General features: G+C 52.5%; 1 protein-coding gene and 1 pseudogene across 1 annotated transcript in view; one reads left to right on the top strand and one right to left on the bottom strand.

Annotated features, from left to right (window-relative positions):
• Positions 1–25,157, bottom strand: part of LOC149370728 (venom allergen 5.02-like) — a 75,655-nt gene that overhangs the window by 24,100 nt on the left and 26,398 nt on the right. The gene's annotated exons all lie outside the window — the stretch shown is intronic.
• LOC149370729 (uncharacterized) lies at positions 17,783–21,629 on the top strand (annotated as a pseudogene).

Below are 25,157 nucleotides of genomic sequence, written 5' to 3'. Positions count from 1 at the left end.
CATAGGTCGAAATCCCGCCTCTACGAACAGCGGCAGCCGCTAGCAGATGCCATCCCATCGCTGTCGCGGGGCGAGCCTTCCTGACAGGGACGAGGAACTGGCCGCGCGGGGGAGCTGAACGCAGCCTCGACGGTGGCGGTGCCTGGCGGGTGCAGGGTGCCTATAAGCGGAAATTAGGTGTCCACAGACCTAGGGAGCCAGTTATGCAGCCTTTCTTTCATTAAGATGATCGAATGCAAAGCGTTGTCAACGCCAATACCAATGAACACAATGAACGCCGACCACCTACGACTTCAGCGACCGCTTAATTGGTTTCGTAGCTTAACGTACGACTAAGGTGTCCACTGCTCGTTACGAGGGGCAACGGTGACGCCGCGAAACGCAGAAATGGGCGCCAAAGAGCTCCGCTCTAAAAGAATGGGCACATTATAGCCACGTAATTCGTGGCGGCCGCGTTTCGATGGAGGAGAGGCTCAAAATGAATCCATTTTCTGTGTGATGCCCATTATTATTAACTGTGCAGTGACATCACATAACACTTGGGAGAATCTTGCGCTTCGCCTGCATCGAAACGCGGCCGTCGCGGATAATGGGACAACAATAACATGTCCATTTTAACCGAATTTCGATGGAGCCGAAATTCTAGAGGCCCGTGTACTGTGCGATGTCACTGCACGTTAAAGAACCCCAGGTGGTCGAATTTCCCGAGGCGTTCACTACGGCGTCCCTCGTAGCCTGAGTTGCATTGGGACTGTAAGCCTCAATAAACCAAACCAAACTAAATTTAATTACATCGATCCAGTGGCCACCCAAAGACATGCCTAGCGCCAGCTTCACTTCTTCGAGTTGGTCCGGCGAGTAAAACATTTTGCACGTGAGCGCTCCAGCTGTCTGACAAATGCTGACATTTAAACCATGGTACTTAAATTGGCGAAATCTAGGAAGCCACTATCCCCTGTCCGCACTAGAGCGCGTGCCAACAAATTGCGAAGCGCTTTTAAGAAAAGTAAAGGCCCAGTAACGGTCTCACTCGTACTGTGGAGGCTTTGAGTGCACCGTGAGGAAGGGGATGGATGGATGGAAACAACTTTATTACACACACACAAAAAAAATTAAAAAAAAAATCTTCCAGGGTGGTCCCCTACTGGTCCAGGAGTGGTAGTGGTGGTGGTGAAAAACTTTAATCAAGAGAGCTTGAGGGTTAAAAAAAAATAAATAAATAACCCTGCTGCATGGTCGGTATCCTTAGTCCGGGACACCGCATGACGAGGCCCCGTCTCGCGCCCGCTTGACCAGAGCCCTTTAGGACTCCAGTGTGGAGCAGTTGAGGAGGGCAGTCTCCCATGCCTCTCGGGTGGGGGTGGGGGAGGGGGGAAGGTGAGGATTCTGAGTACATGCCCACACCATGTGAAAGATATCGCAGATCTCTCCACAGTGCGGGCAGCGCCCATCTGTGTTCGGATCGAAGTGTTTTGCTATTGCAGGACAGAGAAGGGTTCCTGTCTGCAGGCGCCGCAGAGTTCGCTCCCCCGCCTTACTCAGCCCCTTGGCAGGTGCCGGGTAGAGACGGTGGCTGTCGCAATAATAAATTAGGATTTCGCGGAACCGCAGAAGCGGTTTATGAGCTTCTGAGCCATGAGAGCTAGGATGAGGAGCCCGGTGTGTGAGCGCTCGGGCGGCCGCATCAGCGGCCTCATTGCCTCTAGACCCTGGTGGCCAGGAGCCCAGATCACTTTTGTGCGAGTTGGATCGGCGAGAGCGCGTCTTAGAATTTGCGAGGCCAGAGGTGATATTTCGCCTGCAAGATAATGTTCACAGGCCCGGCGAGAGTCTGTAATAACCGTTTTCGATTTTGGATCGGCGGCAGCGAGAGCTATTGCGACTTCCTCCGCTCGTGTTGAATTTGGGGCCCGAAAAGATAGCCCATCGACATTCATTCCCCGGTGGACTACGGCAGCCGTGAAGAATCCTGAGGGCGACGGCCCTGTGATGTCCACGTAATAGACGCCCTCTTTATACCCATATTGCCTCTCAAGCGTGCGAACCCGCGCTTGTCGTCTGCCTTCATGTGAAGCCATGTCCATGTTACGCGGGAGCGGAGCGACCAAGAGCATGTGGCGCCACAGCACCGGGATGTTCTCCGTCCCCTCTGGTATGCATGTGTGTTGGATGTGTAAGCGATTTAGCAGGCGGCGCCCAGGCACCGTCTGCGATAGCCGCGTATATTGGTTCACGAGGTGGGCCTCCCGCAACTCCTGATAGGAGTTTACCACTCCCAACGCCTTCAGTTTGGCGTTGGAGGTAGCCACCGGAAGGTCCAGTGCTCGCTTTGTTGCCTTCCTGATGATGGCGTCAATGCGCTCGTCTTGTTGTTTGGTGGTGCGTAGGTACGGCACGGCGTAGAGGATCCGGCTGGTCACGAAGGCATAGGCGAGCCGTAGCGCGTCCCTGCCCCGCAGACCACCCCGCTTGTTGGAAACACGGCGGATCATGCGCCCTACCTGTTCACCTATGCTCTTGAGTTTCGCTATAGTAGAGTCCGGCCTAAGTTTGTTATTGATGAACAGACCCAGGATCCGGAGCTCCGCCACTTCTCTGATGGGACCGCCTGACAGAGATATGTGTAGAGACGTGTTGTCCTTGTGGTTTGTCCTGACGTGTAGAAGCTCTGATTTGGCGGGAGCACATTGGAGACCACAGTCGGCAGCATATGCTTCGACTATGGTGGCGGCCTGCTGAAGGCGGTCCTCTATCTCCCCAAGGCTCCCCTCGGTGGTCCAGATTGTAATGTCGTCTGCGTAGAGTGCGTGTTTTATGCCATCTACCTGAGCCAGTCGGCCGGGCAGGTGCATCATGGCGATGTTGAAAAGGAGCGGTGATAACACCGCCCCCTGTGGTGTACCTCGTGTACCCATAGAGTACGGGCCGTACTCCTCGTCCTCGATCCGGAGGAGTGCCTGACGCGCAGAGAGGAAGTCTCTGACATAGGCGAAGACCTTCGCCCCGCAGTTAGTGGTGTTCAAGTTAGAGAGTATGGTGGCATGTTTAACATTGTCAAACGCCCCCTTAAGATCGAGGGCGAGAATGGCCTTGTCGTTTTGTTGCATGGCTGTGGGTCGTATTATGTCCCTGTGTAGTTGGAGTAGGACATCCTGTGCAGACATGTGCGGGCGGAACCCGAACATAGTGTCTGCAAAGAGGCCCTTACCCTCCATGTATGGAGAGAGGCGATCCCGAACCCCGGGCTAGTGCTTCACGTAAAGCCCGATCCACTAGCCATTTCTGGCCGGCGGGCTGAGCGATCCGTAAAGCAGCCTCCCAGGAAGAATGAGTGGGATTGGGGATGGGGGATACTGCCTTTGGGGAAGGACATTCCCAAAGGTAATGAAAAAGTGTGGATTTGGGCACGTCACAGGTGTTACAATCAGGAGGAAAGGTGGGATGAAAGCATGAGAGGCGGTGGGGTGAAATAAAGCAGCCTGTCTGTAATTGCCGCCATGTGGCGCTGGATAAGGGCGACAAGGTACTGTGGGGTGGTGGCAGTGTCATGCGGCTGAATTTGTAACATGTGGTAACTTGGTGATATGTAGAGAGGACCGAAGGGGCTTCTTGCGCAGGGTTGGGTGCCTGATCCTCCGGGGTCCGGGAGGAGAGTTCTCGGGCCAGCGCATGAACGCGCTCATTACCGGGGATCGAGGCATGCCCAGGGACCCACGACAGAGTAACCGTTCGGTCGAGAGAGGTGGCCGTGGTAAGAATACGGTGTGTTGCCGGAGTCGCCACGCCCTTTAGGTAGTGGCGGTACGCGGCCTGTGAATCTGTGCAAATTTCTGTTATGTTTTTGTCAATGATGGAGTGGGCCAGAGCAAGTGCGATGGCGGCTCCTTCCGCCTCTGCAGGCGAATTAGTTCGAATAGTGGCGGCGGCCCCCACTATGCCGTCTTCATAGGCTGCGACTGCCGTGAAATATCCTGGTTTAGAATTTTGTGCCGCGTCGACATAAAGGATATCGGAGCGGTTGCTGTATGTTTTCGTGTAATAGCTCGCTCGTGCCTGCCGCCTACCGTGATGGAGACTAGCACTCATAATACGCGGTAGGGGCTTCTGATATATGTGATCCTGCGTGCGCAGAGAAATCATGTAAGGTGTAGGACTTGTTGGGGTGGGAATTGGTGGATTGAGACGTAGCTGTCGCAGTAGGCATTGTCCTGTTTCCGTGCGACTCAGGCGGACTAATTGGTTGGTGCATTGAGCCTCTATAATTCGATCACTGTATTGTGGGTACCAGTGGCCAGGAGACGTTTCATGCTAACCGTCCGTGGAAGACGTAAGGCAGAGGTAGGGATTGACGCCAGATAAAACGAAGAGCAAGAGGCGCTGTTGGTTGCGGAGGCCTTAAGAATAATTTGTAAGAACTCTGGTTCTTGAAATTTCACTCTTGGCGTAGATGGTGTGTGGTGGTGCTGAAAACATTAATTTAGAAGGGAAAGGAGGTATGTTTGGGTCAGCTCGTAAGAGACCGATCCTTACAGACACTAGGTGGAGGTATCTAGTTTGCGACCCCAGTGGTGGTGGCCGCCGTCCGGGCGCGCCCGACTAAGGCTTGTTGGGCCTGTAAGTCGTGGCAGCCGAGCAGCGTCGCCTCCGAGTCCTCCCGGGTTGGATTGGGGATGGGGGGAATAGCCGGGTTCGAGGGGCGGGCCCACACTATGTGATAGGTGGCCGAAGACACCGCACTACAGTGCGGGCAGCTGCCGCTAAAGAAGGGGTCAAAATGTTTTAGTGCTGCCGGGCACAGCAATGTATTGGTGAGAAGGTGGAGAAGGAGCCCCCCATCCACCTTCTTAAGGCCTTTACATGAACTAGGGTAAAGGCGATGGCTATCTTGATAGTACGTTTGAACGTATCGACCGGATTAAAATCGGGTTCCTGATCGGGTGGGGAGGAGAAAACATCGCCCGATGAGAGAGCGCGCGGGCGGCTGCGTCTGCTGCCTCGTTTCCTGCCAACCCCTGATGAGCAGGGGCCCATATAAGGTAACCGTGTGCGTGGGCCGTATCCCGTATGCAATTTTTGTAGATTCGACAGGCTAGGAAGGGAGTGCTGCCTTGTTCGACGTTCCGACAGACCCCTCGCGAGTCGGTGGTTATGTATATTGAATCGGAATGTGAGGCCGCCAGAGCAATCGCGACCTCTTCTGCTTGTGTTGCACTGCGGGCTCTGAAGGTGAGGCCCTTAACTGTGTTGCTGTTGTGAACTACTGCAGCCGTGTACCATCCCCCGCCTTGAGGGCCGGAGGCGTCCACATAGTATACACCTGTTTTGTTCCCATATTGTCTTGCTAGGGCATGCGCTCGTGACAGGCGCTGACCATTACGGTCTTCGTGTGACATGTTGGCAAGAAGAGGCCGCACATGGAGGGCACGTCCCCACAGTTCTGGGATGTGACACCTGTTATCTATGGGAGTGGTATGTTGGATATGGAGTCGAGCAAGAAGGCGGCGCCCCGACTCCGTTAGTAACAAGCGCGTGTACTGGTTTGTAAGGTTCGCCTCCCGGAGCTCCTGGAAAGTATTCACCACCCCATGGGCCATAAGCCGGCTGTTTAAATAAGTGATGGGGAGGACAAGGGCACGCTAAATAATTTTGTGAAGGATGACCTCAAGCACATCCTCCTCTTGTTTCCGTAGGTGGAGATAAGGAGTCCAGTAGAGAATTCGACTAGTTACGAAGGCGTTTGCCAGCCGCAAGGCCGCAAGGTTTGCCAGCGGCAAGGTTTCCAACAAACCCACCGTTTGTTGGAAACCCCGGCGGACCATGCGGCCCACCTGGTCCCACACCTTAGGGAGTTTCGCAAATGTAGTGTCTGGCCGTCTGTGTTTGTGGATATAGAGTCCGAGTACCCAAATCTCATCAATTTCGTGTATGGGACCACTCTTAAGAGAAAGAGGTATTTTAGCTGTGCACTTTTGTGAGGGGTGGCGGTGCACAAATTCCGTTTTGTGAGGGTAACAATGAAGACCGCAGGGGCGGGCGTAGCGGTCTACTATCGTCGCCGCTGTTTGCAGGCTGGTTTTATGTACCGCGCCTTGGGAAGTTCCCCACGTGCCGAGTAGGTGAGGAGCATGCTATCTTGGATTCGAATGTAGGATTGACGATCCATTAAAAATTGGCTTATGTATCGGAATTTGTTGGCCACAGTCGGTCTGGCTTAGGTTAGTGCGTATGATCTCGTGTGTTACATTGTCAAATGCCCCTTTAAGATTCAAGGCGAGTACTACCCGGTCATTATGGGGGTATTCGAGCGGGGTCAAGGACTTCCAGATTAAGTTGCGGAACACCCTGTGCGGATCTGTGTGGGCGGAATCCGAACATGGTGCTCGCAAAGACATGTTTGTGTTCAATATATGTAGATAACCGATCCCGCACCATCGTCTCCATTAGTTTGCCCACACAGGAGGTGAGAGAGTTGGGGCGGAGGTTATCTGTGTCAATTGGTTTTCCTTCTTTAGGAATCAAAGTGACCAGAGCCGTTTTCCAGTCGATGGGCAGGGGCTGTGCCCGCGCCAAATTCCATTCATGTGGTCGAAGAGGGACTGGTATGCGAAGTCGGGAAGGTTGGTCAAAAGCTTGACGCTGACCTTATCTCTTCCTGGCGCAGGGTCCCTTTTCATTTTGGCGAGAGCCGCCCGCAGATCATGGAGCTAGAAAGGTTTATCCAGCTCTGGGTTCTCTCTGCCTGCATAGGAGTACGCAGATGCACAGGGGTCTTGGGCCGTACACAGATACTGATTCCGAAGTTTATGTGGCAGTTGAGTTGTGTTGCCAGTGAAAGCGTGCATGGCTCGCTGCACATGTTTTTCTGGTTCTGTTCATGCTTGGGTTGGGTTGATTAGGGCTCGAGAGAGACGCCACGTGTTTCGGCTGGACATTTGTCGCGCGGTCGTGTGCATCAATCCCACCCAGTTGGAGAACTTATCTGGCGGAAAATAAAGCTGATATCATCATCATCATTAGCCAAGCTACGCCCTAACTGGCGCGCCGGTTGCTAAGGAGGAGAGAAGGTTGCGCTTTTACTTTCTCCTGTCTAAGGTCCCACTCCATTGCTTTCGCAGTTTAAAGGGTGTCCACTGCTGCTTACAACGGACAACGGTGACGGCGACGCCGCGAAACGCAAAAACGGGCGGCTAAGAGCTGCGCTCTAAAATGGCAGTGGTTCAGCTCTGGTTAAACGTGGTTGGATTGCGAAAGCAACGGCTGCCTGGCTAGTCTTAGGACTCGCTTGTGGTTAGGCGTGGCTAGTCTGGCGAAGCGCGGCGGTGGCATCTGCTGTGGTTCCTAGGCGGCGGCTCAAGGTAATTTATGGAGTCGCCGCCACAGCGAAAGTGCAGCCAGGCTGAAGTGGCGAAACGGTGGGCGTAGTGTTGCTTTCGCAAAAACAAGAAAGAAAGGCATCGCCCGACAGCAAGACTTTGGCTCCCATGGGAAGGAGCAAGTCCAAAACACCAGCTCCACCACAGCCACCTCGTGCCAGCGCGGAAAAGTAGTCCGAGCTGTGTAAATCTAGCGGACCCACCCGGACTTGGGGTAACGTGGTGAAGAACCGACCCCAGATGAGCGGCTTGGGCAGGGCAGCCCCTAAACCGCCCATGCCACCCAACTCTCCAATCTCTAGTAACTTATCCTCTCCAGCTCTTCCCTCTGGAAATGTGGAAATTACTGCCCTTAAGTCGCAGATAGCAAATGTTCAAAAACGCCTCTCCATCACCGAAACGCGGCGTAGTGCATCCCTTCCACCCGCTCCACAACCCGCACTGGAGGCCATGGAGAGTGACAATCCTCTTTAGCAATTAAGGTCCCCGCGCAGCCATGGCAAACTGCGCTATAGGTGATAATGAGCGCGCTAGAAGCTCAACTCTAGAATTGGCACTTTTGAAACGCAACTCTCGGCGACCATTACGGCGGCACTAGATAAGAAGAACCAATTAGATCTTAGAGTATCCGTGTTTCAGCCAGCGTCTTCGCTTCAGCGGACGCGGTTGTTGCGACGCGCATCTCTTCTTTCCTCTTATCTTTTTACTTTCCTCTATCTGAAAATGGCAGCGGTGGTGGCTATACGCTCGAGCCAGTCGGTAGGTCCGTGCACTTTCCTTTTCATCCTTCTCTCAGTCGCAACAACAACATTCCTGACATTACTGCCACTGAGCTAAGCCGCACGCCCTCTCTAAGCGTTCTACCAAAACGAATACAGTGAGCGTCATCGCCCTAAAACGATCCAGCGATCCCCGCTTATGAGGAAGACGGGGAATTTACCTTTCCCTGCTTACTGTGCAAGAAGTGTGTTCTTCCAGTACAGATGGCTTCCCGATGGTCTCCCCCCTCTCTACCGAAAACTCTAGCTGCAATCATGGCGGGCAACCCTACGAAAGAACGGTACTCGCAACACACCATAACTTGCTGTTCAATTCTTCAATGAAACTGCAGAGGATTCAAGGCGCGAGCTAAACGTGCCGACCTCAAGCTTTTCTTGACAACATTCCATGAATTACCTGCTGTAGTGGCCCTCCAAAGTTCAGGGGATGGAATCATATTTGCTAGCTCTTAGTGAAAACACGGGACAAGAACACAAATATACAGGACAGACGCTACGTACTAGAAATGACACTTATTAAGCGGAAACTTGGGCTAGTTCGAAAGTGTTTGGAATCATATTTGCTAGCGCTTAGTGAACACACGGGACAAGAACACAAATATACAGTACAGACGCTAGGTACTAGAAATGACACTTATTAAGGCGGAAACTTGGGCTAGTTGGAAAGCGTTTGGAATCACATTTGCTAGCGCTTAGTGAACACACGGGACAAGAACACAAATACACAGCACAGACGCTATGTACTAGAAATGACACTTATTAAGGCTGAAGCCACCTTTGCAGGATTTACCTCATATCAGCAGGACCTGCAGAGCTGTATTTGTGTTCATAAAAATTTCACTGCCTCCTTGGAAGACCTCGATCTGAACATGGCCTTTTTCTACATAATGGTGATGATCCTTCCACTGCGCAAAGAGGATCCCCAATTATAGATTCTCAACATTTACTGCCCACCGAAGCTACATTACATATTATTTGCAGAGATCTTCAGCCAAGCACTGCAGAGAGCAAATAGGGACCCCCCATTATAGTTAGGGACTCTAAAGCTACCAGCCCGTTATTGGGGTATATCCGTGATGAGAGACGTGGACGTAAGATGGCAGAAATTACATCCAAGTTAGGTCTCACTCTCCATACAGATCAAGCATAACCCAAGACCCAATAACCCAATATCAAGCATAACCCATAACCAAGACGAATTTTCCTGGTCGCCAGAAAACTAGCCACTAAACAAACTAACTACAAATTCCATTTACACCCTTACAAATCCTACTCGCAGCACAGGACAATACCCAAAGGACTTCGAGTTAATGTTAGGTGCTCCCTCGGTGCGCTCAGGCCTGAACTCCTCGCTCGATGGGAAAAGGTTTCAAATGACGCATCCCTTTCATTAATAGCTATTTTAAAAGAACATTGTCAAGAGCAGTTAAATTCCCTCGATGATCAACTTAGTAAGATAGTACTAAATTCGGACGAAAGCCAGGCACTAGCAGATTTTGTAGCCAGAAAGGAACGCAAGCTGCACGATAAACAACAGCGTAAACAAATTAGAGATAAATTTCCGCTAGATGCGAATACATCTGGACAGTTTAACAACCGCCCGCCAATTTCGATACAGAAAAAGACACGCCTTTTCCGCCGCAGGACACTGACAGCAACATCGTCGACATTTCCAAATCCCTAAGTGATAGCGACAAACGGATTCTGAAGCATGGCCTTACATTTTGTCCAACTAACAATAATTTTAACGAGTATGAACTTCACAGAGATCTCACAGAATTTGCGCGAAGATTGCGAATTAAGGAATTCTTTGCCGAAAAAACGAACACCCCGATTACTAACCTAGCTCTTTCCTGTAACACGTGGTCAACACGTGCTCACCCTACTGAAGTAACCAGCCTTAATCCCATCCCTCTCAAAGCCGAAAGCACGTGGACGCCGGAAGCGCAGCAGAGTCTTGAATTAGACTTGTACATTAAATCTGTCTCGAAAGAAATTATAGACCAAACAAAGCAAGCTCGAAAACGCAGAAACGTCACCCCAACGGAACAGGCTACTCTGAACGACTTAGCTTCTAGAACCGATATAGTCATTAAGCCTGCAGACAAGGGAGGTAGCATAGTTATCCTCCCGGCCGAAAAATACAAAAAAGAAGCTTTTAGGCAACTCACCAACCCTTGTCATTATAGGAAATTAGATTCAGATCCCACTTCAGAGTTCTGCAAATTGATTCTGAACAAACGGGCAAACTTATTATCAAGGGAACTAATCACGCAGTCCGACTACCACTTCTTAAATCCGCTAAACAAACAGGCAGGACGCTTTTACCTACTTCCCAAAATCCATAAGGTTTCCGCAGAAGACTCGTATACCGCAGATATCCCCGGCAGACCTATCGTTTCAAACAATAACACTCCCACAGAGAACTTATCAATTTTCCTGAAGAACTATCTTGCAGATATTCCCGCCCACCTCCCTTCCTTTGTCGAGGATACACCGCACTTTCTGGGCATAATAGAGTCTCTGAATGACGCTTCCATTATCCCGGCAGATAGCATACTTGTAACACTTGACGTCGCCGCTTTGTACACAAATATTCCCATAAATGAAGGTATCGACGCACTCTCCAAAATTCTAACTCAAAGTCCTCACCCGCACGAAACTGAAGTGTACCTCACGCTACTTGAATTGGTACTAACACTCAACTACTTTGAATTCGATTCTTCTTACTACCTTCAAGTATTTGGAACAAGCATGGGCACTCCCTTCGCACCCACCTACGCGAACATTTTTATGGGGCTACTAGAATCTAAACTTCTAAATTCATTTCTAAAAAAAAACACTGCAATAACCACTAAAATCTGCGTTACATAGACGACATTTTCATGATATGGGAGCATGGGGCTGAGACCCTGAAGACATTCGTCACGCATTTCAATTCATGCCACTCCAGCATTAAATTCACCTTCAACTCCTCGAAAACGCAAGTGAATTTCCTTGACACCACTGTCCATTTAGAAAATAGCAAGCTCAAAACCACACTTTACAGGAAGCCTACTGACCGACAACAATACTTAGATTTCACTAGCCATCATCCAAGACACTGCAAACAAGGTATATTCGTAGGACAGGCAACGAGACTAAGAAGAATATGTAGCGACGACGACGACTACCTGAAACACCTCCACTCGCTAAAAAACACACTAATCACCAGAAATCATCCACAGACAACCCTTAATAATGCGTCCAACGGGCAACCACTTTGAAACGAGATGTAGTTCTTAAAAAACGAACAAAAGCTAACAGTCAACGACTTCCTGCACTTATAACGAAATACTCAAACGCGCTTCCAAACATAAACAATATCCTGCGGAAATACCACCCCATTTTAACTGGTAACGACCGTCTCAAGAAAATATTTCCCGACGCACCGAGGGTAACATAGGGTAACATACAGAAGCAACACAAACCTGAAGGACATCCTGGTGCATGCTAGGCTCGGTAAGAAACCACCACCGACAGTAACTTCATGCTTCCGACCTAGATGCAAGACATGCAAACATTTACAAAGGGACACTACGGTTAAAAGTACGGCAAGCGATTTCAGTTTCGATATAAAGACCAGTTTTGACTGCACATCGTCCAATATTATCTACATGCTCCAGTGCTCCTGCCAGAAACAATATATCGGAGAAACCGGGAAAACAATGAGTGCCAGATTAAACGGGCACCGGGCTGACACAACACGGAATGAACAGAAGGCAGTGTCGACCCATTTTAATCAACGCCATCGCAAATTCGACGAACTCAAATTGTTCATTCTTCAGTCAGGCTTCAAATCGACTAGGGACAGAAAATACAGAGAAGCATTCCTAATCCACAAATTTAAAACACTGCAACCAACAGGGATTAACATATCCAGAGGAAACCTGGAATCTCTCAGGTACATTTCAGGGTTAGCATCATTTTAAATTAACAAATGTCTTGCACGTGGTCAGACCATTTCCTAGAACCTCGCATAAGTATATTATCTTTTCAGGAGGACACAGGGGCGCGATGGGGGGCGCGGGCGTGGAGGTAGACAGGGACAAGCCCTTGTCCCTGTCTGCTTCTATGTCGGTGTCTTTTGTTGCGCCCCTTTGTCCTCCTGAAAAGTTATGAACCAACACGCCCAAATACAAGTACTGAGTATACTATCGCTCTTTGCACCGTTCCCACGTCATATCTTCCACCAAATTTCCGGCTTTCTCACCCTCTCCCTTTGTTCACCTTTTTTTTCCCTAAACACCTACTATCAGCTCTCGGAAACCATGACATTCCTGTTACCCCCTCTGCCCCCACCTTTTGGCTTTCTCTGAACTCGAGCCATTCCCCCCCCCCCCCCCTCCCCCCTGCCTTGTCCTTCCTTGGAAATGTCCCCCCTTTCCTTCTCCTTCCAGTAACAGCCTATTTTGTTTGCCTTGTTCTCATTTCCCTGTACCACGCTGACTAATCCTCTTATCTGAGTTTTTCAGGTCCACCCAGCGCCAACCCACCGTCGAAGCCCCTTCAAAGCCTTTGTTCATTACACACCCTCGGGATATAAGTTTTTCCACTATTGCAGCTTAACGAATCAAGATTCACCTTCCTGATACGCATCCCCTCTCACACCACTTTCCTTCCCCACCCCCGGCGCCTTCCTCCTCGGAGCGAAGGCGCTATTTAATCCCTGCCAATGATGAACGCTTTGCCCAGACGAAGACAAGTCCCCTTGTCGAAACGTTGGCTCAAGCAACCTGAGGTTTTCCCCTCCCTTGTTCATTTTGTGATCGCCAAGGACCATCTACCACACCCTCTCTCTACCATGGACTCCACTAGAATAAGCAATTTTTAGTCACGTGACACCTGTCCGGACCTCATAATCAGCCTGATTATACCCACTGCAGGGCAAAGGCCTCTCCCATGTCTCTCCAATTAACCCTGTCCTCTGTCAGTTGCCGCCACTGTATCCCCGCAAACTTCTTAATCTCATCCGCCCACCTAACTTTCTGCCGTCCCCTGCTACGTTTGCTTTCTCTAGGAATCCACCCCGGTACCCTTAAAGACCAGCGGTTATCTTGCCTTCGCATTACATGCCCTGCCAAAGCCCATTTCTTCCTCTTGATTTCAACTAAGATGTCATTAACCCGCGTTTGTTCCCTCACCCACTCCGCCCTCTTCCGATCTCTTAGCGTTACACCTATCATTTTCCTTTCCATAGCTCGCTGCGTTGTTCTTAACTTAAGCGGAACCCTCTTTGTTAGCCTCCACGTTTCTGCCCCACAGGTGAGTACCGGTAGGATACAGCTGTTGTATACTTTTCTCTTCAGGGATATTGGTAAGCTACCATTCATGATCTGAGAGAACCTGCCATATGCGCCGCACCCCATTCTTATTCTTCTAGTTATTTCCCTCTGATGATCTAGATCTGCGGTCACTACCTGCCCTAAGTAGACATATTCTCTTACTACTTCCAGCAGCTCGCTACCAATTGCGAACTGCTGTTCCCTTGCTAGGCTGTTGAACATTACCGGACCAGTCCGGACCTAACCCTAACTAAAAACATCAGATATGCAGATTCGTGCAACACCGAGGAAACCCTTGATAGCGACCACTACCTTATCATTAAAGCCCTTCGCACTAATCCACTCGCAAAATGACACACCACCGCAACTCTCCCCGACTGGACAAAATTTCGGTCCACCTATGCCAACATTCTCGCGATCGGAGATCGGGGTTACGATACCCTTCTCAGCACCTCATATCATCTCAGAACAGTGGAACAACAGGTACAGCTCAGAGGTGAGCCCGGTGGAGGATAACCACCTCCTCCACCTCTGGGAGGCCTGGCACAGCCTTGTCCACCCCTGGGGCAGACAAAAACACAAGAAGCTCAAAATTCACATAACGGAAATTACCCAATAGGCGGCAGAGTACGGGCGTTGATGCAGCTCCTAGCTGGGGCAGCACCGGCCTCCGGACCGAGTGCATACCCAGCACCGTAATAATAAAAACATCAATACGTCTGGCAAACCTTCTCATAAAGATAACAAATTAGAACAATTCGAAATCATTCAATGCTGGTTGGGGTGAAAAACATTTATCGTCAATGAAATTTTTACAGAAAGGTGATTGGGGTCGGACCCTTTTGGCCCTTTCCCGTCACAATACTAGGTGGAGCAGCTATTCCAGGGCCCCATTGGCAAGCAACGCCGCCCGCGTCCGTTGAACCAAGGCCTTTTGGGTCTTTAGGTCTTGACAGCTGAGCAGGGCCGCCTCCCAGTCATCTCTGGTGCGGTTAGGGTTGGGGGGATAGATGGGTTTGATTGACACGCCCAAACCATGTGGAAGTTGTCAGCCACCTCCCCACAGAACTGGCACGCGCCATAAAATAATGCATTGAAATGTTTAAGCGGGCACAGTGGAGTGTTAGTGAGAATTTGTATGAGGAGGCATTCGTCAGCGCGATCCAGACCCTTACAAGGGGCCGGGTAGCGCCGGTGCTCCTCCTTATAGTAATCAGTGATGTGTTTGAATGTAAGGGCCAGATTGTCTAATTGGGAGCAGCCTTCCAAGGACAGGGAGATAGCCCGGGGACAGAGCGCGCGCGGCCTGATCGGCCTGTTCGTTCTGCTGGAGTTCCTGGTGACCGGGGGCCCAAACCAGGTTGCGTGAAGTTGGATCTTCGCATCGGGACCTATATAGCAGTATGCGCCAGGCAAACGGGGGAGCCCAGCCCAGCTCATAGTTCCGACAGGCCCCTCGCGCATCGGTGATGATGTGTTTTGACTACTTGGGATTAGTGACAGCCAGAGCAATGGCAATCTCCTCCGCGAGTGTTGCGCTGTAGGCTTTGAAAATGAGCCTGTTAACTGTGTTTGTGTTGTGGACGACTGCGGCCGTGTACCACCCCCCGTGGTGTGGGCCGGCAACGTACACGTAATAAAAGTGTTGTTGGTTACCATAGTATCGCGCCAACGCTTCCGCGCGCGCCTGGCGACTACCGCAATGGTCTTCTCTGGACATGTTGCGGGGAAGGGGTCGGACCCGGAGGGCGCGTCTCCAGGGTTCTGGCATTCTCTTCCTTTCCTCAATGTGGTAGTCGTGTCTAATATGTAGCCGGTCCAAGAGGTGGCGACGGACGTGGTCTGTGCAAGACGCGGGTATTGGTTGACTAAGTAGACTTCTCGAAGCTCCCGGAATGTGTTCATCACGCCCAAAGAAAGAAGTCGCTGGTTGGACGTGGTGACCGGGAGGTCGAGAGCCCGCTTGATGACTTTCCGGTGGATGACCGCCAGTTGGTCATCATCATGTTTGCGCAGGTGCAAGTAGGGTGTTGAGTAGAGGATTCTACTCTTCACGAAAGCATGGGCAAGCTGCAGTGCATCCTTGCTTCGTAATCCGCCCCGCTTGTTGGAGACCCGGCGGACAATGCGTGCCCACCTGATCTCCCACCGTGCGAAGTTTGGCTAGAGTGGTGTCGACTGTGCGTTGGTGGGGTATGAAGAGGCCAAGGACGCGGATCTCCTTGGCTTCCCGGATCGGTCCCGAGGGGAGACTGATGCGAAGCGGAGCTGTGTCTGACGGACGTAGGTGCACAAATTCTGATTTAGCTGGGGAGCAGTGGAGTACGCAGTAGGCCGCGTAGTCATCGACTAGGGTGGCCGCTGCTTGCAGGCAGGATTCCATGTGGCCCAGGGTACCTTGCGTGGCCCAGATTGTAATGTCATCCGCAAAAAGAGCGTGATGTATCGCGGGAAGAGAAGAGAGTTTAGAGGGTAGACGAAGTTATTCAATAGAACTGCAGAGGTTTCAGAGCCTGGAACAAACGGTCACATCTCCAGACCTACCTGCAGTGCCTCGGTGACATGCCGGCGCTTCTTGCTTTGAGAGAGCACGGCAATGATGCTAAATTATCTGGGTATAGCTCTTTTCAGGAGCGCCCCTCGACCTGCATACTGGTGCATAGAGCATACACCGCGATGCAGGTCGATCTTGATCTGGAGATTGAGCGCGAATACACAATGGTGAGGTCTCTGCCTCTCAGGCGCCGCGACCCGTCAATACATGTACTGAATGTGTATTGCCCCCCGCATAAGCCGCGCATTATTTTGAGCGAAAGTTTTTATCGTGCACTCAAATTTGCTGACAAAGAACCCCTGATGATCATTCGGGATTTCAACGCCCCCAGTTTTCACTGGGGCTATCACTTCGAGAAAGCCAGGGGACGCAAGCTGGCGGAGCTCATCTCCACCCTTCGTCTTACGCTGCTCACGGATCCGCGTTGCCCATCGGTCACGCGTGACACGCGTGACACGCGTGACACGTGTCCTGACGTATCTCTGGTTAGGAACACTAGAAACGCCACCTGGGAGAACCTGGGGGATACCCTGGGCAGCGACCACTGCCTTCTCCGCATCATGCTTTTGGCGAAGGCAGCCCGCAAAAAATGGGGACAGGCCAGAATAGCCAATTGTCAGCAGTTTCGCACTCATGACATCCCTCTCGTACTATTCTCCGACGGCTATGCGGAGTGGGCAACACAGGTCACCAACAAACAGAAACAAGACACGCAAACACTTCACACCACCGTCGAGATCCCCGCAGTGGACAATCACCTCCTGCATCTGTGGGAGGCGCGCCGGAGGTTAACAAAACTGTGGAATAAGCAGAAGACGAATCGCAAGCTTAGAGCTCGCATTGCAAAACTTACGGAGCAGGCTGCGGAATATGCCGCACCGCTCACAGACACCAATTGGATAGAACGTCGCAACTCGGCAGCGCGTCAGATGAGCTCGAAGGGGTCTTGGTGTCTCTTACGCAGCGTCATCGACCCTTCTCAAACGAAAAGGGAGACGCAAAAACAGCTCCGGCGGGCTCTGCACGGGAACTAAGGTATGACGGCGCAACTTGCGGACACTTTGTGCGATAGGTATCTCTGCCGCACAAATGACCCGGTTGGACCGGAGTACACGTGCTCTGGCAAGCCAAATCGATTTAGACGCCCCTTTTGCGCTGCATGAGCTTAAGGCGGCCCTGGCTAAAATGCGCCGAGGTGGGGCTCCGGGTACGTTTTGTATAACAGTGAAACTGTTGGCGAACCAATCGGACTCTGCATACCTCCATTTGCTACAATACATAAATCAGATCTGGGATGGGTGTCCACTCGCTCTCGAATGGAAAACATCGCTTGTAACGTTCATCCCCAAAGAGGGTAAAGCTGTGACTACGGACAACTTGAGACCCATCTCATTGACCTCGAGTGTGGGAAAGCTCATGGAGACGATGGTTCGGGATCGCCTCTCTCCATTCATGGAGGGTAAGGGTTCTGCCCGCACATGTCTGCACAGGATGTCCTACTCCAGCAACACAGGGACATAATACGACCAACAGCCATGCAACAAAACGACAAGGCCATTCTCGCCCTCGATCTTAAGGTGGCGTTTGACAATGTTAAACATGGTACCATACTGTCTAACTTGAACACCACTAACTGCGTGGCGAATGTCTTCGCCTATGTCAAAGACTTCGTCTCTGCGCGTCAGGCACTCCTCCGGATCAAGGACAAGGAATACGGCCCGTACTCTATGGGTACAAGACGTGCACCAGGGGGCGGTGTCATCACCCCTCCTTTTCAACATCGCCACGATGCACCTGCCCGGCCGACTGGCTCAGGTGGAGGGCATAAAACACGCGCTCTACGCAGACGATATTACAATCTGGACCACCGAGGGTAGTCTTGGGGAGATGGATGACCGCCTTCAGCAGGCCGCCTCCATAGTCGATGCATATGCTGCCGATTGTGGTCTCCAATGTGCTCCCGCCAAATCGGAGCTTCTACACGTGAAGTCAAACCACAAGGACAACACGTCTCTACACATATGTCTCTCGGGTGGTCCCATCAGAGAAGTGGCAGAGCTCCCGATCCTGGGTCTGTTCATCAATAACAAACTTAGGCCGGACTTTACTGTAGCGAAACTCAAGCGCATAGGTGAACAGGTAGGGCGCATGATCCACCGTGTTTCCAACAAGCGGGGTGGTCTGCAGGGCAGGGACGCGCTAAAGCTCACCCATGCCTTCGTGACCAGCCGGGTTTTCCACGCCGTGCCGTACCTACGCACAACCAAACAACAAGACGAGCGCATTGAAGCCATCTTCAGGAAGGCCACAAAGCGAGCACTGGACCTCCCGGTGGCTACCTCCAACGCCAATATGAAGGCGTTGGGTGTGGCAAACTCCTATCAGGAGTTGCGGGAGGCCAACCTCGTGAACCAATATACGCGGCTATCGCAGACGGTTTCTGGGCGCCGCCTGCTAAACCGCTTAAACATCCAACGCACATGCATACCAGAGGGGACGGAGAACATCCCGGTGCTGTGGCTCCACATACTCTGGGTCGCTCCGCTCCCGCGTCACATGGACATGGCTTCACATGAAGGCAGACGACTAGCGCGGGTTCGCATCCTTGAGAGGCAATATGGATCTAAAGAGGGCGTCTACTAAGTGGACATCACAGGGCCGTCGCCCGCGGGATTCTACACGGCTGCCGTAGTCCACCGGGTAATGAATGTCGATGGGCTATCTTTTCGGACCCCAAATTCAACACGAGCGGAGGAAGTTGCAATAGCTCTCGCTGCCGGCAATCCAAAATCGAGAACGGTTATCACAGACTCTCACCGGGCCTGTGAGCATTATCTTGTAGAGGAAGTATCACCTCTTGCCTCCAAAATTCTAAGATGTGCTCCCGCCGATCCAACTCGCACAAACGTGATCTGGGCTCCGGGCCACCAGGGTCTACTAGGCAATGGGGCCGCTGATTCGGCCGCCCGACCACTCACACACCGGGCCTCTGATTCTAGCTCTCCTGACTCAGAAGCTCATAAGCCGCTTCTGCGGTTCCGCGAAATCCTAATGCATTATTGCGACAGCCACCGCCTCTACCCGGCACCTGCCAAGGGACTGAGTAAGGCGGAGGAGCGAACTCTGCGACGCCTGCAGACAGGAACTCTTCTCTGTCCTGCCATAGCAAAGCACTTTGATCCGAACACAGATGGGCGCTGCCCGCACTGCGGAGAGATATGCGATATCTTTTACATGGTGTGGGCATGTACTCAGCGTCCTCACCTTCCTCCTTCCCCAACCCCCACCAGAGAGGCATGGGAGACTGCCCTCCTGAACTACTCCCCACTGGAGTCCCAAAGGGCTCTAAAAAAGCGGTCTCGAGAGGGGGCCTCGTCGTGCCGTGGTAGTGGTGGTGGAAAATATTTATGTGCAGGTATACTACAGGAGGTTATGCATGAGCTGACCCAGAGGGGGCCAGCCCTTACAAATACTAGGTGGAGGTCCCTAGTTCGGGACCATAGTAGCGTCGGCCGCCGCCCGGGCTCGCGCGACCAAGGCCCGTTGGGCCTGCAGGTCAGAGCAGCCGAGCAGGGTCGCCTCCCAGTCCTCCAGGGTTGGGTTGGGGTGAGGGGGGATAGCAGGGATGGAGGGGCAGGCCCACACCATGTGGTAGATGTCCGAAGGCTTCTCCGCACAGTGCGGAGAGCTGTCCGAGAAAGAATGGTCGAAGTGTTTGAGAGCTGCCGGGCACAGCAAAATATTAGTGTAGAGGCGAAGCAGAAGCCGCTCCTCCGCCTTTGAGAGACCTTTACACGGGCGGGGATAAAGACCGTGGCCAGATTGATAAAGTAAAACATTGTCTCTGAAGGAGTAAGTGGGAGTGAATTCGAGTTCCTGATCGTCAGGGTAGTTGGGGAATGTCCGGTGAGAGAGCGCGCGGGCGGCGGCGTCAGCTGCCTCATTTCCCTCAAGGCCCATGTGAGCGGGAGCCCAAACGATACGCCTGTGCGCGGGGTCACCGGTGTAGACGCTGTTTTGGAGAATGCGGTAGGCTAGATACGGTACCCAACCCTGCTCGACATTCCGGCATGCCCCTCGCGAGTCGGAAATAATTGTTTTTGAATTGTAATCAGAAGCAGCCAACGCAATGGCGACCTCCTCCGCGTGTGTTATGTCACTGGCTCGGAAAGTAAGGCCGTTCACTGTTTTGGATTGGTGGGCGACTGCGGCTGTGTACCATCCCCCATGGTGGGGGCCGGAGGCATCCACGTAGAATGCGCCGGGTTTCGATCCATAGCGGCAGGCCATGGCTTCCCGCCCGCGCCAGACGCCGGCCATTATGGTCCTCATGGTTCATGTTCGCGGGAAGAGGGCGCACGTGGAGGGCGCATCTCCACTGGGATGAAATAAGTACGCGCTCTTCCATAAGAGTGGTGTGTTGGATGTGTAGCCGGGCAAGGAGGCGGCGACCCGACGATGTCTTCGAGAGACGTGTGTACTGGTTAGTCAAGTGGGCTTCCCGAAGCTCCCGAAATGTGTTCACCATGCCCGGCTGCAGAAGGCGCTTGTTGGAGGTGTTCATGGGGAGGCCTAGAGCCCGCTTAATAATTTTGCGGAGGATGACTTCGAGTGAATCCTCGTCTTCCTTCCGCAGGTGGAGGTATGGAGTCGAATATAGAATTCGACTGAGTCGAATATAGAATTCGACTGGTTACAAATGCATGTGCAGCCACAAGGCGTCCTTACATCGTAACCCCCCGCGCTTGTTAAGGCCGATTCACACGACGGACCGTTCGCCCGCGGCCCGCGCACTACGTGTGCATACGTCAGCACTTTGAGGGGCGCGCTGTCGGCCGCCATCCATCCATGCATCTAGCGCGCCTCTCAAAGTGCTGACGTATGCACACGTACTGCGCGGGCTGCGGACGAACGGTCCGTCGTGTGAATCGGCCTTTAGAAACCCGGCGGACCAAGCGGCTCACCTGGTCCCCCACCTGACGGAGATTGGCCAATGTTGTTTGTGATCGTCTATCTTGATGTATAAAGAGCCCCAGTACCCGGACTTCGATATTTTCAGGGATGGGACCTGTCTCAAGAGACAATAAAATTTGGGCCGTGCGCTTTGGTGAGGGGCGTATGTGCACAAATTCAGACTTTTGGGTGGAGCATTGGAGGCCGCAGCGGCGAGCATAACCGTCCACTATGGTCGCCGCCTCCTGCAGGTTAGCCTCAATGTCTCCAAGGGAACCCTGCGTTGCCCACAGGGTGATCGGCGTACAGCGCGTGCTGCACACCGGCGACAGCGCCCAGCTGGGCCGGTAGGCGCACCATAGCCAAATTGAATAAGAATGGAGAGAGCACCGCGCCCTGGGGTGTACCCTGATTCCTAAATGAAAAGGGCCATGTTCTGTATCCTGGATTCGAATGTAGGATTGTCTGTCGGTTAAAAATTGCCGAATGTATTGAAAGGCTTTCTGCCGCAGTAAGTTTGAGAGAGGTGGGTGAGAATGATCTCGTGGGTAACGTTGTCCAATGCACCCTTCAAATCCAAGGCGGATACGACTTTGTCATTGTGAGGGCATTCGACTGGGTCAAGGACAACCCGATTGAGTTGTAGCAGGAGATCTTGTGCAGATCTGTGTGGGCGAAACCCGAACATGGTGTCTGCGAAAAGGTGTTTGGATTCCATGAACTCGGACTACCTGTCACGTACCATCGTCGCCATGTGTTTGCCCACACAGGAAGTCAGAGAGAAGGGCGGAGGTTGTCCGTGTTGATGGCCTTGCCAGCTTTAGGAATGAAGGTGATCAGGGCGGTCTTCCAGTCGATGGGGAGTGGCACTTCCCCAAGCCAGATTGAGTTAATGTAATTCAATAAAGACAGGTATGCTGGGTCGGGGAGGTTGTCTAACAAATTGACTAATTTTGTCCCGACCTGGAGCGGTGCCGCGTTTCATTTTTGCCAGGACCGCCTTCAGGTCGTGGAGCTGGAACGGTTGATCCAGCTCAACGTTCTCAGAACCTGCATAAGAGTACGCCTGCCCGCGGGGGTCCTGGGTGGTGCACAAGTAATGGCCCCGGAGCTTGTGCGCCGGACTGAGGATATCGACCATGCAGCGGGATTTTCTGACCCTCAAACTTTCTTTAAGTATTAAAATTTTTCTCCACCACCAGGCCGCCGACTCCAATTGGTTGGACCGCTGCAACACCGCCGCCCGACAGATGTCGAGCCGGAGCACATAGCGCCTGCACCGTGCCTAGACTGTTCGGAGACGCAGAAACGTCTGCCCAGAGCCATCCAAAACTTTGACGGAGATACAACCAGACTGGCTGATACGCTTCATGCTAAATATCTTCGTACCCAGCAGGATCCCCGCGGGTTCCATTAACAGTTCCAGCTCCAAGACCTAAATTCAACCGTAGTCAAAATGAAGAGGCACAGCCCCAGGCCGCGATAAGGTGACGGTCAAGCTTCTAGCTAGCCTCCCAGACAAGGCCTATGAGCGACTTTTCAAATATATGTCTCGACAACGAGAACATCCCTCCCCATAGCTTGGAAGACGGCTTTAGTGTCCTTCATATCTAAGCCAGGTAAGCCTATCAACACCGACAACCTCCGGTCCATCTCTCTTCTTGTGTGCGGAAGCTAATGGAGACTATGGTCCGCGATCGTTTGTCAGCCTACATGGAACGACCAAAATCTTAGCGGACACCATGTTCGGATTCCGACCACACCGGTCCGCACAAGATGTCCTCCTTGACCCTTGATCAGATCGAGCACCTAGCAACAACAAAGCAGTGCTTGGATTAGATCTGCGGGGTACTTTCGATAACGTGACCCATGAGATCATGCTAGCCTACCTCTGCCAAGTGGATTGTAGATAAGTTTCACTACATACGACAATTCCTCATAGACAGGGAAGTCTTTATTCGAATTCAAGGCTGATAACATGGCCCCTACTCACTAGACATGCGGGGCACTCCGCAGGGAGCGGTCCTCTCACCCCTCCTTTTCAATCTGACGACGATGAAGATCCCTCCACAGCTGAGTGCGGTCCCGGGCATACAACACTCGTTGTGTGCCGACGACATCGCCATCTGGGCGAAACACGGCTCTGTGAGACAACTGGAGACGAACATGCAGCAAGCGGCGGCTATTGTGGACGAATACGCACGTCGTTGTGGTCTCGAGTGCTCCCCGAGCGAATCTGATTTCGTGCACATTCGCCCCAAACCTAAGTGCACATCCCAAAATGTGCTCTCTCTGCGCAGCAGTCAAATACAGGAACACGCCGAAATACGGGTCCTGGGGCTTCATATACGCAGGCTATGCATTATTGATACCACTCTACCGAAACTATGCAAGGTGGGGGACCAGGTGGGGCGCATGGTCCGCCGGGCATCCAAAAAGGGTGCTTACGATGCAAAGACACTGTGTGGCTGGCGAAAGCATTTGTAACGAGTCGGATTCTCCATTCGGCCCCATGCCTTCACCTACGAAAATGCGATGAGAATGCCCGCGAGGTAATTCTCCGCGCAATTTGCAAGAGAGCCCTCGATCTCCGCCTGCCACATCTAACCAGCATGTCCTTAATTTGGAGAAGAGCAACACTGTTAGGGAGCTACGAGACGCCGATCTTAATAATCAGTTCTTGCGACTCAGGAAAACAGACGGGGGCCGTCGCCTCCAAGCCTGCATACATATTGTTACGGGACGGCGGGCCCGCGCAGAGAAAGGCACACAGGAACGCAGGAGACCCAGGCACCACCGGCCGCGGCGATTCTCTTTCGGTCTGTCTCGCGCTAGCACAGCGCGCTCTCCCCTCGCGCTCGCCCCGCGCCTCTTCTTTATTCGTATAGCGCAGTGTGCTCTTGGTCAGCGTAGGTCGTATGCCGTAACAATAGATCATACAGAGAATGTACGGAAGAGTGGGTGGAGATCCCCGAAGCCTGGCCCTTCGCTTTGAAGATGCCCCCACTCCCTAGGAATATTAGAAAAGGCACTGATAAGGGCCGCCGCCTCGTGCGGGCGTCAGCCATCTTACAACAATACGGCACTAAGCCGGGAGAGTTCTACGTGGATGCGGCTGGCCCACACCGCGAAGGCTGGTACACCGCAGCCGTCGTCCACCAAGGCAAATCTGTTCAGGCCCTCTACTTCCGTGCCCTAAACAGGAAATCGCCATCGCGTTAGTTCCGCAGATCCTGAGTCTCGAATCATCATCTCCGACTCTCGGAGCGCCTCCCGTAACACTGAACATCCTATACAGGGCCTTCAACATTCTGAAAACTTGTGAGTACCAGTGTTTTCAACTCATCACACCATTGTATAGGCCCCAGCGCATGTAGGCATTGATGGGAATGAGGCAGGTGAGATTCTGCTACCCGCGCGCTCACTCACCGGCTATCGCCTCACCTACGACCAGTGCAGGACGAGGAACTCACGCCTTCTATTACTTAATGCGAGATTACCCTCCTCTCCCAAAGTTTTGCACGGCCGCTACCCCACCCCCTGCAAAAGCCTCTAAAAGACACAGTTGCGCAGGCTTCTCCTGTACACGAACGAGGTACTGTGCCTCGTAGTATTAAAACATTTCCATCCGCATTCTCAGGGGAGTGCGCACGTTGTGGGGAAGTGTTTTCGGACACCTATCACAAGGCGTGGGCTTGCCCCTCAAATCCTGCCTTCCCACCGGATCCGCACCCTACCCAAGAGGAGTGGGTGGTGGTGGTGAAAACATTTTTATTTAATCATAGAGAGAGATGTTGGGGGTCGTGACCTGAAGGGTCACGCCCTTACAACCACTAGGGGGAATGCCTAGTCAGGCACCCCATTGGCGTTTGCCGCAGCCTGGGCGCACTGCGTTAAGGCCCTTTGGGCCTCGAGGGTGCAGCAACCGGACAGGGTCGCCTCCCAGTCCTCTCTTGTGGGGTTTGGGATAGGCGGTAGGAATGGGTTATGCTGGCAGGCCCACACCATGTGGTAGGTGTCAGACACCTCCCCACAGTATGAGAACCACCCGTCGAATTGAGGATCGAAATGCTGTAGAGTCGCCCGGCACAACATCGTGTTGGTGAGCAAGCCCAGGAGTACCCGCTCGTTGACCTTCCCCAGCCCTTTGCACGGGGTGGGAAGAGTTTGGTGC

The sequence above is a fragment of the Amblyomma mixtum genome, chromosome 1 (genome assembly GCF_055824585.1).
Source record: "Amblyomma mixtum isolate Tamu chromosome 1, ASM5582458v1, whole genome shotgun sequence".
NCBI lineage: Eukaryota > Metazoa > Arthropoda > Arachnida > Ixodida > Ixodidae > Amblyomma > Amblyomma mixtum.
This window is presented reverse-complemented; position numbering and strand designations above follow the sequence as displayed.